Below are 12652 nucleotides of genomic sequence, written 5' to 3'. Positions count from 1 at the left end.
GGAATTCCAAACTGCATCAGGATCCACTGCAAGTGCTATGACAGTTAGGCGGGAGGTGAGAAAACTCTGATTTTATGGTCGAGCGGTTGCTTATAAGCCACACATCATGCCATAAATGCCAAACGAGGCCTTGCCTGGTGTAAGGAGTGTAAACATTGGACGACCGAACAGTGGAAAAACGTTGTGTGGAGTGACGAATCACAGTAAACAATGTGGCGATCTGATGGTAGGGTGTGGGTATAGCGAATGCCTGGTGAACATCATCTGCCAGCGTGTGTAGTGCTAACAGTAAAATTCGGAGGTGGTGGTGTTATGGTGCGGTCGTGTTTTCCATGGAGGGGGCTTGCACCCCTTGTTGTTTTGCATGGCACTATCACAGCACAGGCCTACACTGATGTTTTAAGCACCTTCTTGCTTCCCACTGTTGAAGAGCAATTCAGGGATGGCAATTGCATCTTTCAACACGATCGAGCACCTGTTCATAATGCACGGCCCATGGCAGAGTGGTTACACGACAATAACACCCCTGTAATGGACTGGCCTGCACAGAGTCCTGAACTGAATGCTGTAGAACACCTTTGGAATGTTTTGGAACACCGACTTCATGCCAGGCCTCACTGACTGACATCGATACCTCTCCTCAGTGCAGCACTCAGTGAAGAATGGGCTACCATTCCCCAAGAAACCTTCGAGCAGCTGACTGAATGTATGCCTGTGAGAGTGGAAGCTGTCACCCATCGAGGCTAAGGGTGAACCAACACCATACTGAATTTGAGCATTACTGATGAAGGGTGCCACGAACATTTAACTCATTTTCAGCCAGGTGTCTGGATACTTTTGATCACATAGTGTGTGTCAATAGCTCAGTCCCACAGTTAGGAAAAGGATAAATTGTCCCACAACATACCATTCTTAATGTTTGGCTAAGAACTATGTTTGATACATGGTTAGAGGCATAGAATATGCCAATGATTTTTTCACAAACAAAATCAATATGATTAATCCAATGAAGATATTCATCCATGTACATCTCAAGAAATTTATAATCACGATGTTCTGTCGCCAAGATACCAGCTACATTATTTACATTGGCATGATGAGAACAATCTGCTTCAAATGTCAGTAACCGAGATTTACTGGTCACCAAAACATGTTGTTACTTACATACACCAATTGTTCAAAATTCATTATGGTTATGATATTTAGTGATCAACAACTAAATACAATTTTCTTGTATTAGGTTGTTATGATATACTGATCCAAGTCTGCAAATATGAAAGTATCTCAAAGCTTTGCTCATCAGTAAAGAAGATACACTGCTGATCAGCTCCTGTTCACAAAGTTAAACACTGACATTTGTAAACCAAGTACACTTAATTCCAGCTTGAATTACACCATATGTACATCCCGACATAAAATTCGCCCACCGCAGAGGTTAAATCCAAGTTGTTCACTTAATGTGAAAACATATCTGGCCACCCCTCAGAATCCTAAATCTGGCCATCTACGCTATATGGTAACACTGTAGGATATGTAGAACTCTGCTTGAATTTGTGTTGTGTTGTATCTGTTTATGTCAGGTGGTAAACGTCTTACAATGCAAATGCAAAATCGCGAACAGTAGTCCTTTCCTTCCTTTATTTATTTATTTATTAAACCTTGCTACACACATATGCTAGAAGTCTAAGCCTGTTGGAACTTCAAAAATAATTTCCTTCACTTTTCAACCCACCAGCAACAGCAAAGAAATTCAGAAACATTTCTGTAAAAGAGCGTGTGGTTGAATCACAATCAGAACAGTTATGTTTGAGAGCTTCCTCACCACACAGCAGCCACACGAGACTGGGCAGCATCCACCCATGTGATTGCAGCATGACCACCTTAGGCACATTCCTGCCCTCTCAATGCCCACATAAAATAGTGTATTAATGTAGTTTGACTTTCCATGCAAAATAACTTTGATAAATCAAGTGATTGAGGTGTAGTAACACAATATGCGTATACTGTAGTGAGTGTATTTATCAATCATCAGTTTCTTATTTGAAGTTCCAGTGTTTGTCCTCCAGTTTAGTACTGGATTTTGCATTCTCCAATCATAGAGGAGTGAAGAAAGCTTGTAACATTTCTATTGTGTGAGGGAAGTACTATTGGACAAATCAGATCAAAGATATTTTCTTGTTTCAAGAAACATTGTTCTGGCATGAATTGTTTTCCACTTTCACCAAGTCTCAATAATTGTGATGAAATGTTACAATTTAATCTTTTTGCAACATTGGCATACAACAGGCAATACTCGGGTGACTATTACCACATTTTTGCACGATCATCATCAGTTTCCTCACTGAAAATCCCCATCCAATATTGTTACTGGTAACATACTACATTTTATGAGCTGACCTCAAATATTTACCTTCAGCATTCCTTATCAAATAACCATGAAAAGATCTCTTTTGGACACAAACACCACAATTCAAACCAGGCTTCATGACATCTTTAAATCCAAAACAATAAATTTCTACTGACATGGAACCAGCAAACTACCTCAGCATTGTCAGACTGTTTTAAATAATGTGAGAGAATACAGAACTGATGAGTAATTTCTCTTATGTTTACTGCTGTGTTCAAAAACCTAGTGAAAAACAGTATTAAAGTATGTACTATAAAAATATAGGTGAAGTTCAGCTTACCACAATAACCTTATGATGAGAGTCTATTTTGATAAACCATAAACAATTTTTAACACAAGCATGCCTACATCTACAAAAATCATTAAGGTATTATACAGGGTGTTACAAAAAGGTACGGCCAAACTTTTAGGAAACATTCCTCACACACAAATAAAGAAAAGATGTTATGTGAACATGTGTCCGGAAACGCTTAATTTCCATGTTAGAGCTCATTTTAGTTTCGTCCACCTACGCTCAATGGAGCACGTTATCATGATTTCATACGGGATACTCTTCCTGTGCTGCTAGAACATGTGCCTTTACAAGTACGACAGAACACGTGGTTCATGCACGATGGAGCTCCTGCACATTTCAGTCGAAGTGTTCGTATGCCTCGCAACAACAGATTCAGTGACCGATGGATTGGCAGAGGCGGACCAATTCCATGGCCTCCACGCTCTCCTGACCTCAACCCTCTTGACTCATTTATGGGGGCATTTGAAAGCTCCTGTCTACGCAACCCCGGTACCAAATGTAGAGACTCTTCGTGCTCGTATTGTGGACGGCTGTGATACAATACGCCATTCTCCAGGGCTGCATCAGCGATTCCATGCGACGGAGGGTGGATGCATGTATCCTCACTAACGGAGGACATTTTGAACATTTCCTGTAACAAAGTGTTTGAAGTCACTCTGTACGTTCTGTTGCTGTGTGTTTCCATTCCATGATTAATGTGATTTGAAGAGAAGTAATAAAATGAGCTCTAACATGGAAAGTAAGCGTTTCCGGACACATGTCCACATAACATATTTTCTTTCTTTGTGTGTGAGGAATGTTTCCTGAAAGTTTGGCCGTACCTTTTTGTAACACCCTGTATACTTTGTACTTCAATTCAGTCTGTGTTTATGTGCACTCTGTTGTCTCACTGAAGTACTATGGATATGTGGCCACTGGAATAGATGCACAAAGATACATAGTTAAAACTCATTCAGTGCCACAATTTCATAAGTAAAATCGTGTATCCACAAAAACCAAATTTATGTTGGTTGAAGCAGAAAAAGGCATTATCATATATGCAGTATCGTTAAGTTATTCGCCCTTACACTACAGGGTACTGAAAGTAGCAACATGATTTTCAATCTGGGTGCTTGAAGCTCTGTCACAGAAGATTGGAACCAAGAGCCAGCACAGCCTTCACTTTACAGTGCAGCCTTATTATGTCAGAGCTAGCAAACATCTTGGCATTTACCTCTCCTTCACTGTCTCAGTGGTGGACAGGACAGGACAGATAAATAGCAACAACAGTGACAAGTTTAGTTGCAGTGTATGCATAGAATGAGCTTCCTGGTCTTAAAACCATAAACTGATAACCTAACATCACACCTTATGTGAAAATTACTCAGATTATTCCTCATAAATGACAAGAAAATATCAAATGAATTAAGAAGGATAATTCTGAGCCATCCAGGAAGTAACTTGATGGCCACAGTGCTGCTGAACATATTGTGTTGTTGCCAAGTTTCAGTTACAATACTGACTGGAAAAATTAAAGTTCCACTGCTGGTATATTACTTGAGTGGGTTTGGAAGTGAGTATAGCTTGCATCTCAAACACATGGCTGCCTAGGGGTGGAATACGAAAAGTATAAGCCAATGAGTTTTATTTCCATTTTTGCAACTAGATTCAGGAACTGGAGGGCTGTTACTATTAATACTCAGATGTGCCGAATGCAAACTGAACAAGACATATCAATAACTGTCACAATTATATTTGTTTCCCCATCTTAGGCATACTGAAAACTAAGCTCTTTCATCAGATACGATTCACTTTTCTGGAGCATCTATAATTGTTATACTAGAAGCACTATGAGTAAGCAAAACACCTTTTGATCATTAGAGACAAAGATAGGTTTTTTTTAAAAAAAAACATCATCATTAGCACTATCCCCATAACCAAGGAACAAAAATTAAGAGACAAGAAAACATTAACTGCAAAATATGAACATCCACAGAGCGACTTCATAACCCATAAGCAACCTAATGCTCGAAAACAAGAAAATCTACATTGCACACAATGACCAACAAAGTAGGCTCAAAAAGCCGCAACAAAAATAGGTTCATCAAAGTGAAAGTTATGCTTAGTTTCTATGCAGTGCCTCACAGTTGGCGTAGAGTGTTGTTAATTTAGTCCCTGATGATTTCATATGAGCAGCACCTCTAGGCTACTATAATATTCATATGAGAATTATCTAGGTGTGATGAGACAGTGCAGATGGGCATACAGCTCTGGAATTTTCAGACTATTTTAACAGAAGTCATTGTTGGGTGGATTATAACCCAGATCCGATTTCAGCCTGTGAAAAAACTGATCAACACACACAATATAGACCTATTATATGCCACTTCAGGTCAAAAAATTTACCTATGCTTGTATCCTCCTGCCAGCGACTTAATTTATTTCACAGCTGACTATCAACTCATTGTGGAGGCGATGAACAAGAGTTGCAGTGCATCACCCAGTCATTACGAACACTCCACCCCCCCCCCCCTCCCACACACACACACACACACACACACACACACACACACACACACACACACACCACCACCACCACCACCACCACCACCATCTTTTCGTCTTAATCATTTAATATAGCAATCACAGAATGCTCATGTTATCTGCACCTCATTAGCTGTCTGCTAGAACAGATTCAAATGATGCTGAAAAAGTGGTATACTTAAAGTCAAATGTTTCTCTTTCTTATTTAATGTAACTGAAAATAACTACAAGGAAATTTAGTACAGGAATCCTGAGAAAACCTTCTGCTCATACTGTAGAGCTTTGTATACAAAACCAACTTTTTGTAATCATCAGACAAATCATGGAATTTGCTAAACTCCACTAATTATTATTATATTATTATTTATTGGTTGATAGGTGCTTTGTCACTTATTTTTACCACTTATTAAAACATCAGCTTTTGCCACATGGAGTTTCTGTATTTACCATAAGTATTCATCTTCAGAGCAACAGCAGAATAATCAGTCAGAAGAGCTGACAACTGGGAGTTTCCATGGCTATTAGCCTGTCTTATTTTTCATTGTTTTTGTGAGCCACGAATTTCACGTTAAATACAGGTTGCTGAGCAAGAATGTCTGGAGACAAGTGGATTAGACCAAGACTACTGTGAGGGTGTAGTCAAACCTTGACAACAGCCTCCAACCTTTTTCACTAATTTAAAACCCACAGGTGCTAGGGATGCCAAAAATCCAACAATTCCATGTACCCACCATTAATGCCTTAGTCAATGATACGCCATTCTACAATACCTCTTTACCAAAGAGTTTTAGCTAAAACACTGAAATACAAAGAGCATTGGAAATGTGTCTAATGTAATAATTTATGAGACATCTACAGTAGGTTTAGGGGTGTGGGGGGAGGTAGTGCTTGTGAACTGTGACATGATGGGCTGAACTCTCACTTATTGCCTTCACAACTAGGTGACAGTCTGCTGTTGGCAGAACGATGCAAGCATGAGGAATTTTTATGACAGTAACTGGCATACAATGGGTCTGTTTTGTGTGTGGGGTGCAGTAGTGTTGAGGCTATTCACACACTGTTGATGAATTCTTTCACATGCTGAAATTAGGTTTGGGTTATAATCTGGCTAACACTGACTACTGTTAACGGGACTGGTCCATGAATTCCAGGGAAAACCTTGAAAAAATTGTCAGTTTTCTAAACCGTGTATCTCAAAGAATAAGAGTTGTAAGCCCATTTTTATGTATGAACCACAGCTTTAGCTCTCATACTTTTTTTTTAATTGTGTTTTTTTTTGTTGCAAGTGAAATAAACCATACCAATTATTTATGTACATCATAGGCACACATTACTCAAAATACAAACAAAGTAGGTGGTTATTTTTTCCTGGAAGTTCTTAACACTATTCTTTAAAGCAGACAACTTAAAAGATGGCACTGTCATAAAATGTGCTACAAAAATATTTTAAGTACGATTATCAAAAATTTTGGGAATGAATTCAGGGTTTTTCTTCAAAAAAGCATTTTATTTACAAAGTTAAGTCACAAGAGTAGTCAGCTTTGTAGTTAAGCATGTTTTAAGATGCTGCACAAAATTTCAGCTCTCTACCTTTAATAGATTTTAGCCAAACCAGAAAATGAAATAATTTAACTTTTGGGGGAATTCAAGTTAAAGTTAAAACTTGCTTTTTCTATTAAACTTGCATGGCACTAATGTATCCAAGATCCATATTCATCTTGTTTCCAACTTCTTCTTATTCTTGCTTCTTTGGTGACTTCCAACACTGATTTTTCTGTTTCGAAGAGTCTCCTTCGGTCAATGGCTATTATAGCTCTACGCATATTTAGTCCACCAGTCACTCCCATCAGTTCTATTACATTAAACCTTGACACTGCACCATCATTGAAACATAGAACAGCATCTAGCACACCTATTTTCAAAGTATTAATCCTATTAGAACAGTTTTTGATATCCATTCCAATATACAATCATTGAAACTTTCATTTTGATTTTGAGTCCTACCATGTAAACATTTCTCTAATAATCTTGTGTCACTAAGATCAGGTTTTATAACTTCAATGGTAAAGAATGTTTATGGTTCTTGGTCTCACCTTGAGTAACAGCCCTCTGGTAGCCACACCATCAATCACTGCTAGGTGGGCAGAGTGCATGGCATGGGTTGTCATCTGTAGAGGATTTATGAAACAAGGTAGCCCATACTGCCTTTTTTCATTCCCTCAAAGTCATTTTTATTTTGTCTTATCACTGTTTCATAATAATACTGCAACCTGTCTATTTCTTCATCTGTAAGCCAACCACATCCATTAGGGCGCTTACCATCAGGTAATTTCTTTTCCTTCAAAGTCCTCTTCAAGTTCTCAATCTTGTACCTAACATTTTCCAGACATGTCCAACACATTCAAGTTTTTCAAATTTTGTGTCAGCATAAGGTTTGGATTCACAAACTTTTTGGTACCCTTTTGAGTCTCCATCTCCTACGTAAGATGTATACATCACACTATATTTCTCCACTGACCTTCACAACAACTTCAGATTCCACTCCTCCACTATAACCAGTAAAATTAATCAAAAATTTATGATTTTCAGTTCCACTAGTACAGCCATGACTGTACTTGGTAATACATTCCACATCAATGACTTTACCATTGTCCAAGGAGGTAGTTGTCACTACACCATTTAGGGAACTATGGACTCTTCCTTGCCAGGATGCATCCAGGGCTACAGACATACATGTATTATTGTCATTCATGTCTACACTTTCCTAAACAGCATTTTTCATACTATCATTTGCTACTTCTTCTAAAGTCTGTAGAATAATTTTATTGTACTTGTAAAAGCTCGTAGGGGGATGTAAGTCCATAAGAGCACAGAAAATTTGTGCACTTCTGTAATGTTTGTTTATATGCCTCATAGCATAAGCAAGTTTAATATTTGTGTTATACACTCTCCGTTTTGTTACACCACAAGTATAAACACATTCGCTTAAATCACAAAATTTACAAACTATTCTTAATTTTAATGCACAAACTCTTCTAGCATGTATCTCCTAAACTATCTTCACAACACTACTGCCACATTCCTTACACTGCAAAGCTTTATTTATAAAGTTCAGATAGAGCACAGAGTTCAACAATAACACAATCTGTCTCAGTAATTGGCGTCTCTATATTATCAGCATTAATACTGTCAAGCCCACTGTCCAAATATTTCAGTTTTAACTTTGAAGCACTTGTAGTAGTCGAAGCTGATTCAAGTGTTGTATCACATTGCATTTCAGTATTAGCAGAGTTAATCTGTTTGGTGGACAGATTTCCATAAAATTTAAATTTTTTAATACTGAACTTCTTAATTCTTCCCATTGCTTTAAAGTGGGACACACAATACGAAACTCGTGCACACAATTACTTTGCTGTAAACAAAATATTCGCGCTGAAACAACAGCAAACAATGACTAAACTCTCTGTATAAACAAAAGATAAGCAACTGTAAAGGTTTTGCAGGTTAGCCAACTTGAGGGACTAAAAAGTCATAAAAACGAAACAAATGTGAGCAAAACTTCATTTTTAACTGAGCTGACTGTGTGCTAAGGGGACGTTGTGGTGCATGCAGTCACTTTTAAATTCCTATAATTTTGGTATGTGGTCCATTTTCCTGGAAGTAAACTTTTTCTCATTCAGAAAACTACAGAGAATTTTTTAAGACAAAAATCAAAAAATTGATTTTTTGACAGTTACTCACGTACAAGTCCCCTTAATAATGGCAGATTAGAGCCATGAAAGAACAGTGCATGGATATTCTCTGAATATTCAAGAACCATATGACCACCCGGCAACGGCCTTGCCGCAGTGGCTACACCGGTTCCCGTGAGATCACCGAAGTTAAGCGCTGTCGGGCGTGGCCGGCGCTTGGATGGGTCACCATCCCGCCGCCATGTGCTGTTGCCATTTTTCGGGGTGCACTCAGCCTCGTGATGCCAATTGAGGAGCTACTCGACCGATTAGTAGCGGCTTCGGTCAAAGAATACCGTCCTAACGGTCGGGAGTGCGGTGTGCTGACCACACGCCCCTCCTTATCCGCATCTTCCTCGGAAGATGACACGGCGGCCGGACGGTCCCGGAAGGGCCACTTGTGGCCTACAGACGGAGCTTTTTTTTTTTTTTTTTTTTTTTTTTATATGACCACCCATATCACCGCATTACACCTCGATAATTCTCATATGAATATTATAGTGAACTAGAGGTGCCGTTCATACAAAACCATCTGGGACTAAATTAAGCACTCTGCAGCGACTGTGAGGTACTGCATAGAAACTCAGCATCAGACTTACTTTGATGAACCTAGTGTTACTAGCCGGTCGAAGTGGCCGTGCGGTTCTAGGCGCTTCAGTCTGGAACCGTGCGAGCGCTACGGTCGCAGGTTCGAATCCTGCCTCGGGCATGGATGTGTGAGATGTCCTTAGGTTAGTTAGGTTTAAGTTCTAGGGGACTGATGACCTCAGATGTTGAGTCCCATAGTGCTCAGAGCCATTTGAACCTAGTGTTACTTTGGGTTCTCACTGTCTCAAGTGTACTGCAAGTTGGAAAGTTATTCCACACAGGTGCTTTTCGTTTTTATTGACAAAGTGCCAGCAGCAGTTATACTGCAATCACTACGAGCAGATGATACTTTTTGTTCTTGCAGTATTTATAGACTGAATAACAATTTTGTTTAGGGATAATTAATTCTAGACAATATCTTCAGTATTTTGTGCTTCTCCTCCCACATTCTGATGACAAATGTTTCATCTTTCTTATTAGCAGAAGGTGGAATCATTCTTGCACTGCACACTTTCAATGGTTTCAGCTTCCTCATAGCTTTTTGGTCATTGCGTACGGTCTCCTGGCCCAGTAGACTTTCTTGATTTGGAATGTGTTATTTGTAGCTCAAAAATAAGTTTTGATAGTCATGAAAAAGTTTCCAGTGATTCAGGAAAATAATTCCAGTCTTGGATCACAAAGTTTATTTGTAATCAGGTTATTAATTTCAGTCAGAAATGACAGTCAACAGACATAAGAAAGTGTGCTGCATTACACAAATTATGCTATTATACAATAATAGGGAAAAACATTACGACCATTGCCCGCCATAACATTGGATGCCACCTGATAGTGTTGCAGGCACATAACACGGTAACAAAAGTATATAAGTAGAGCAGATATGGATGGGGGATTACCCCAACAAGGATATGGGCTGTAAATGAAGAAATCCATTGAGATAAGTGACTCTGACAAAGGGCAGATTATAATTATACAGAGCCCGTAATTGAGTATCCCAAAAAAGGCGAAGCTGGTCGAAAGTTCAGTTGCTAATGTCACGAGCATCAGCAGGAAGAGGTAGGAGGGCAGTGAAACTACCACTAGGTGCTAAATTGTTGAACAATCATGACTCTTCACAGAACGTGGGGTTCGGAGGCTTGTCTGCTCTGGAAAGTAGGATAGATGGTGATCTGCAGCATCTCTGCAGAAAGGGCACAATGCTGGTGCATGCACAAGTGTTTTGGAGCACACCGTTCATCGTACATTGTTGGACATGGAGCTCCGCAGCAGACCATCCTTACAAGTTCATGTGTTGACCCAATAACATCCTCAATTATTACTGCAGTAGGCACAGGACCATCAGAATTCGACCATCGATCAATGGAAACGTGTCGGCTCTGCAGGTGAATAATACTTTTGCTCCACTAGATCAATGTTCATCTCCATAAACACCGTCAATGAGGTGAACAGCAGCTCGAAACATGCGGCGCTGCACCTCCTGTGCTTGCATGGGACCTGGGGTAGTAATCAAAGACACATTGACAGCTGTGAACCATCTGCATCCCTTCATGCTTGATGTCTTTCCTCAACAGCGATGTTATCTTTCAGCAGAATAAATGTCCATGTCTCAGAGCCAGAACTGTACTACAGTGGTTTGAAGAATATTACAGTGAACTCACATTGATGTGTCTGCAGCCAAATTTGCCTGATATAAATCCTATGTAACCCATATGGATCATTATCGGGTGCCATCACAACATACGCAAATTAGCGGCCCATTAATTATGCATATTACATGACTTTCGAGTAGACATCTAATGCCACATGCCTCCACAAACCTACCAACAAGGTGCCGGATCCCTGCTATGCATAATCAGTGATGTATTTCGTTCCAAAGGCGGACAAGCATGCTATTAAGCAGGTGGTCATAATGTTTCGGCTGATCAGTGTAGTCATAATCGTTAGCCATTTTGGCTTCATTAAACAAATAAAATTAGGTAAAGAGCACCACTGAAGCGTACGTACCACAAATAAAGAGAGACTCAGTAATACTGCCCAACTACTTTTCTTATAGATTGGTCTGACAACAGGGTATTTCACTTTGTTGGATATATTCCCCCTTATCATGGTGAGGTACTGTGTATGTGAGTGGAAACACCAAGTGATTATGGACAATGGAAAGGAAATAGATTATAAAAATGCATGTAATTGCTTTCTAAATTATTTAGCTCAAACAATACAGACGTAAATGCATCTATTACATTTTAGATTCCTCAAAATAGCCATCCTTTGCTTTAATCACCTTAGAGACTCATGGTAAGTGATGGGCCAATTTTGCCTGGGTTTCAGCTGGAATTAGTCTCCATTCTTGCTGTAGGACCTCCCACAAGTGTGTCCCACTCACAGTTTCCCATTTTCGGGTCCTCCTGTCCAACTCCTCACATGGTAGCTCGATCAGGTGGCCATTCCATGTTTTTCATAATTTTCTGAACCCCTATAGACTTCACATATATCTGACAAGTGGGATGTACGTTTTGGGTAGTTGTCATGCTGCAAGACAAACCCTGTCCCAATCAGACGCCAATCAGATGTCTCCACATGTTGCTAGATAATGGCACGATAATCCTTTTGTTTCATTTTTCCATCTACTTTCACCAAACCCTTGACTTTATTCCCTCCAAAAAATCCCCATAGCATCACAGAACACCATCCCTGCTTCACAGCTGAAATTACACACTGAGGATTCAAGCAGTCATGGGGTAAACAGTGTATGAACTGACATTGTTTACTTCTAAACATTTTGAACTTGGGTTCATCAGTGAATATGATTCTTTTCCAATCTCCAGACACCCAATTTAGGGTATTGTCACCAACTGAAGTATTTTCTTCTTGTTAACAGGGTGCAGCAATATAATAAAGACAAAATTAACTATCAATTCTTTATTACCAACTGAACTTTAAAGACATCAACTTGTCTACTGGAAGAATACAGAATGAAGAAGATCCTGAAGAGCACAATACTACAAACTTCTGGAAACAATGCAATGAATGAAAACAACTTTCAAAGGCATTCTGCAAAACTGGATACCAAGTAAATATCTGTTTCTATTGTATATAAATGACTGGATA

General features: G+C 39.3%; 1 protein-coding gene across 3 annotated transcripts in view; it reads right to left on the bottom strand.

The window, feature by feature from the left end:
• Nucleotides 1-12652, bottom strand: part of LOC126249700 (spindle assembly abnormal protein 6 homolog) — a 256468-nt gene that overhangs the window by 100298 nt on the left and 143518 nt on the right. The gene's annotated exons all lie outside the window — the stretch shown is intronic.

Source organism: Schistocerca nitens, chromosome 3 (assembly GCF_023898315.1).
Source record: "Schistocerca nitens isolate TAMUIC-IGC-003100 chromosome 3, iqSchNite1.1, whole genome shotgun sequence".
Taxonomy (NCBI): domain Eukaryota; kingdom Metazoa; phylum Arthropoda; class Insecta; order Orthoptera; family Acrididae; genus Schistocerca; species Schistocerca nitens.
The sequence above is the reverse complement of the archived record's forward strand: the minus strand, read 5'-3'. Positions and strand labels throughout refer to the sequence as shown.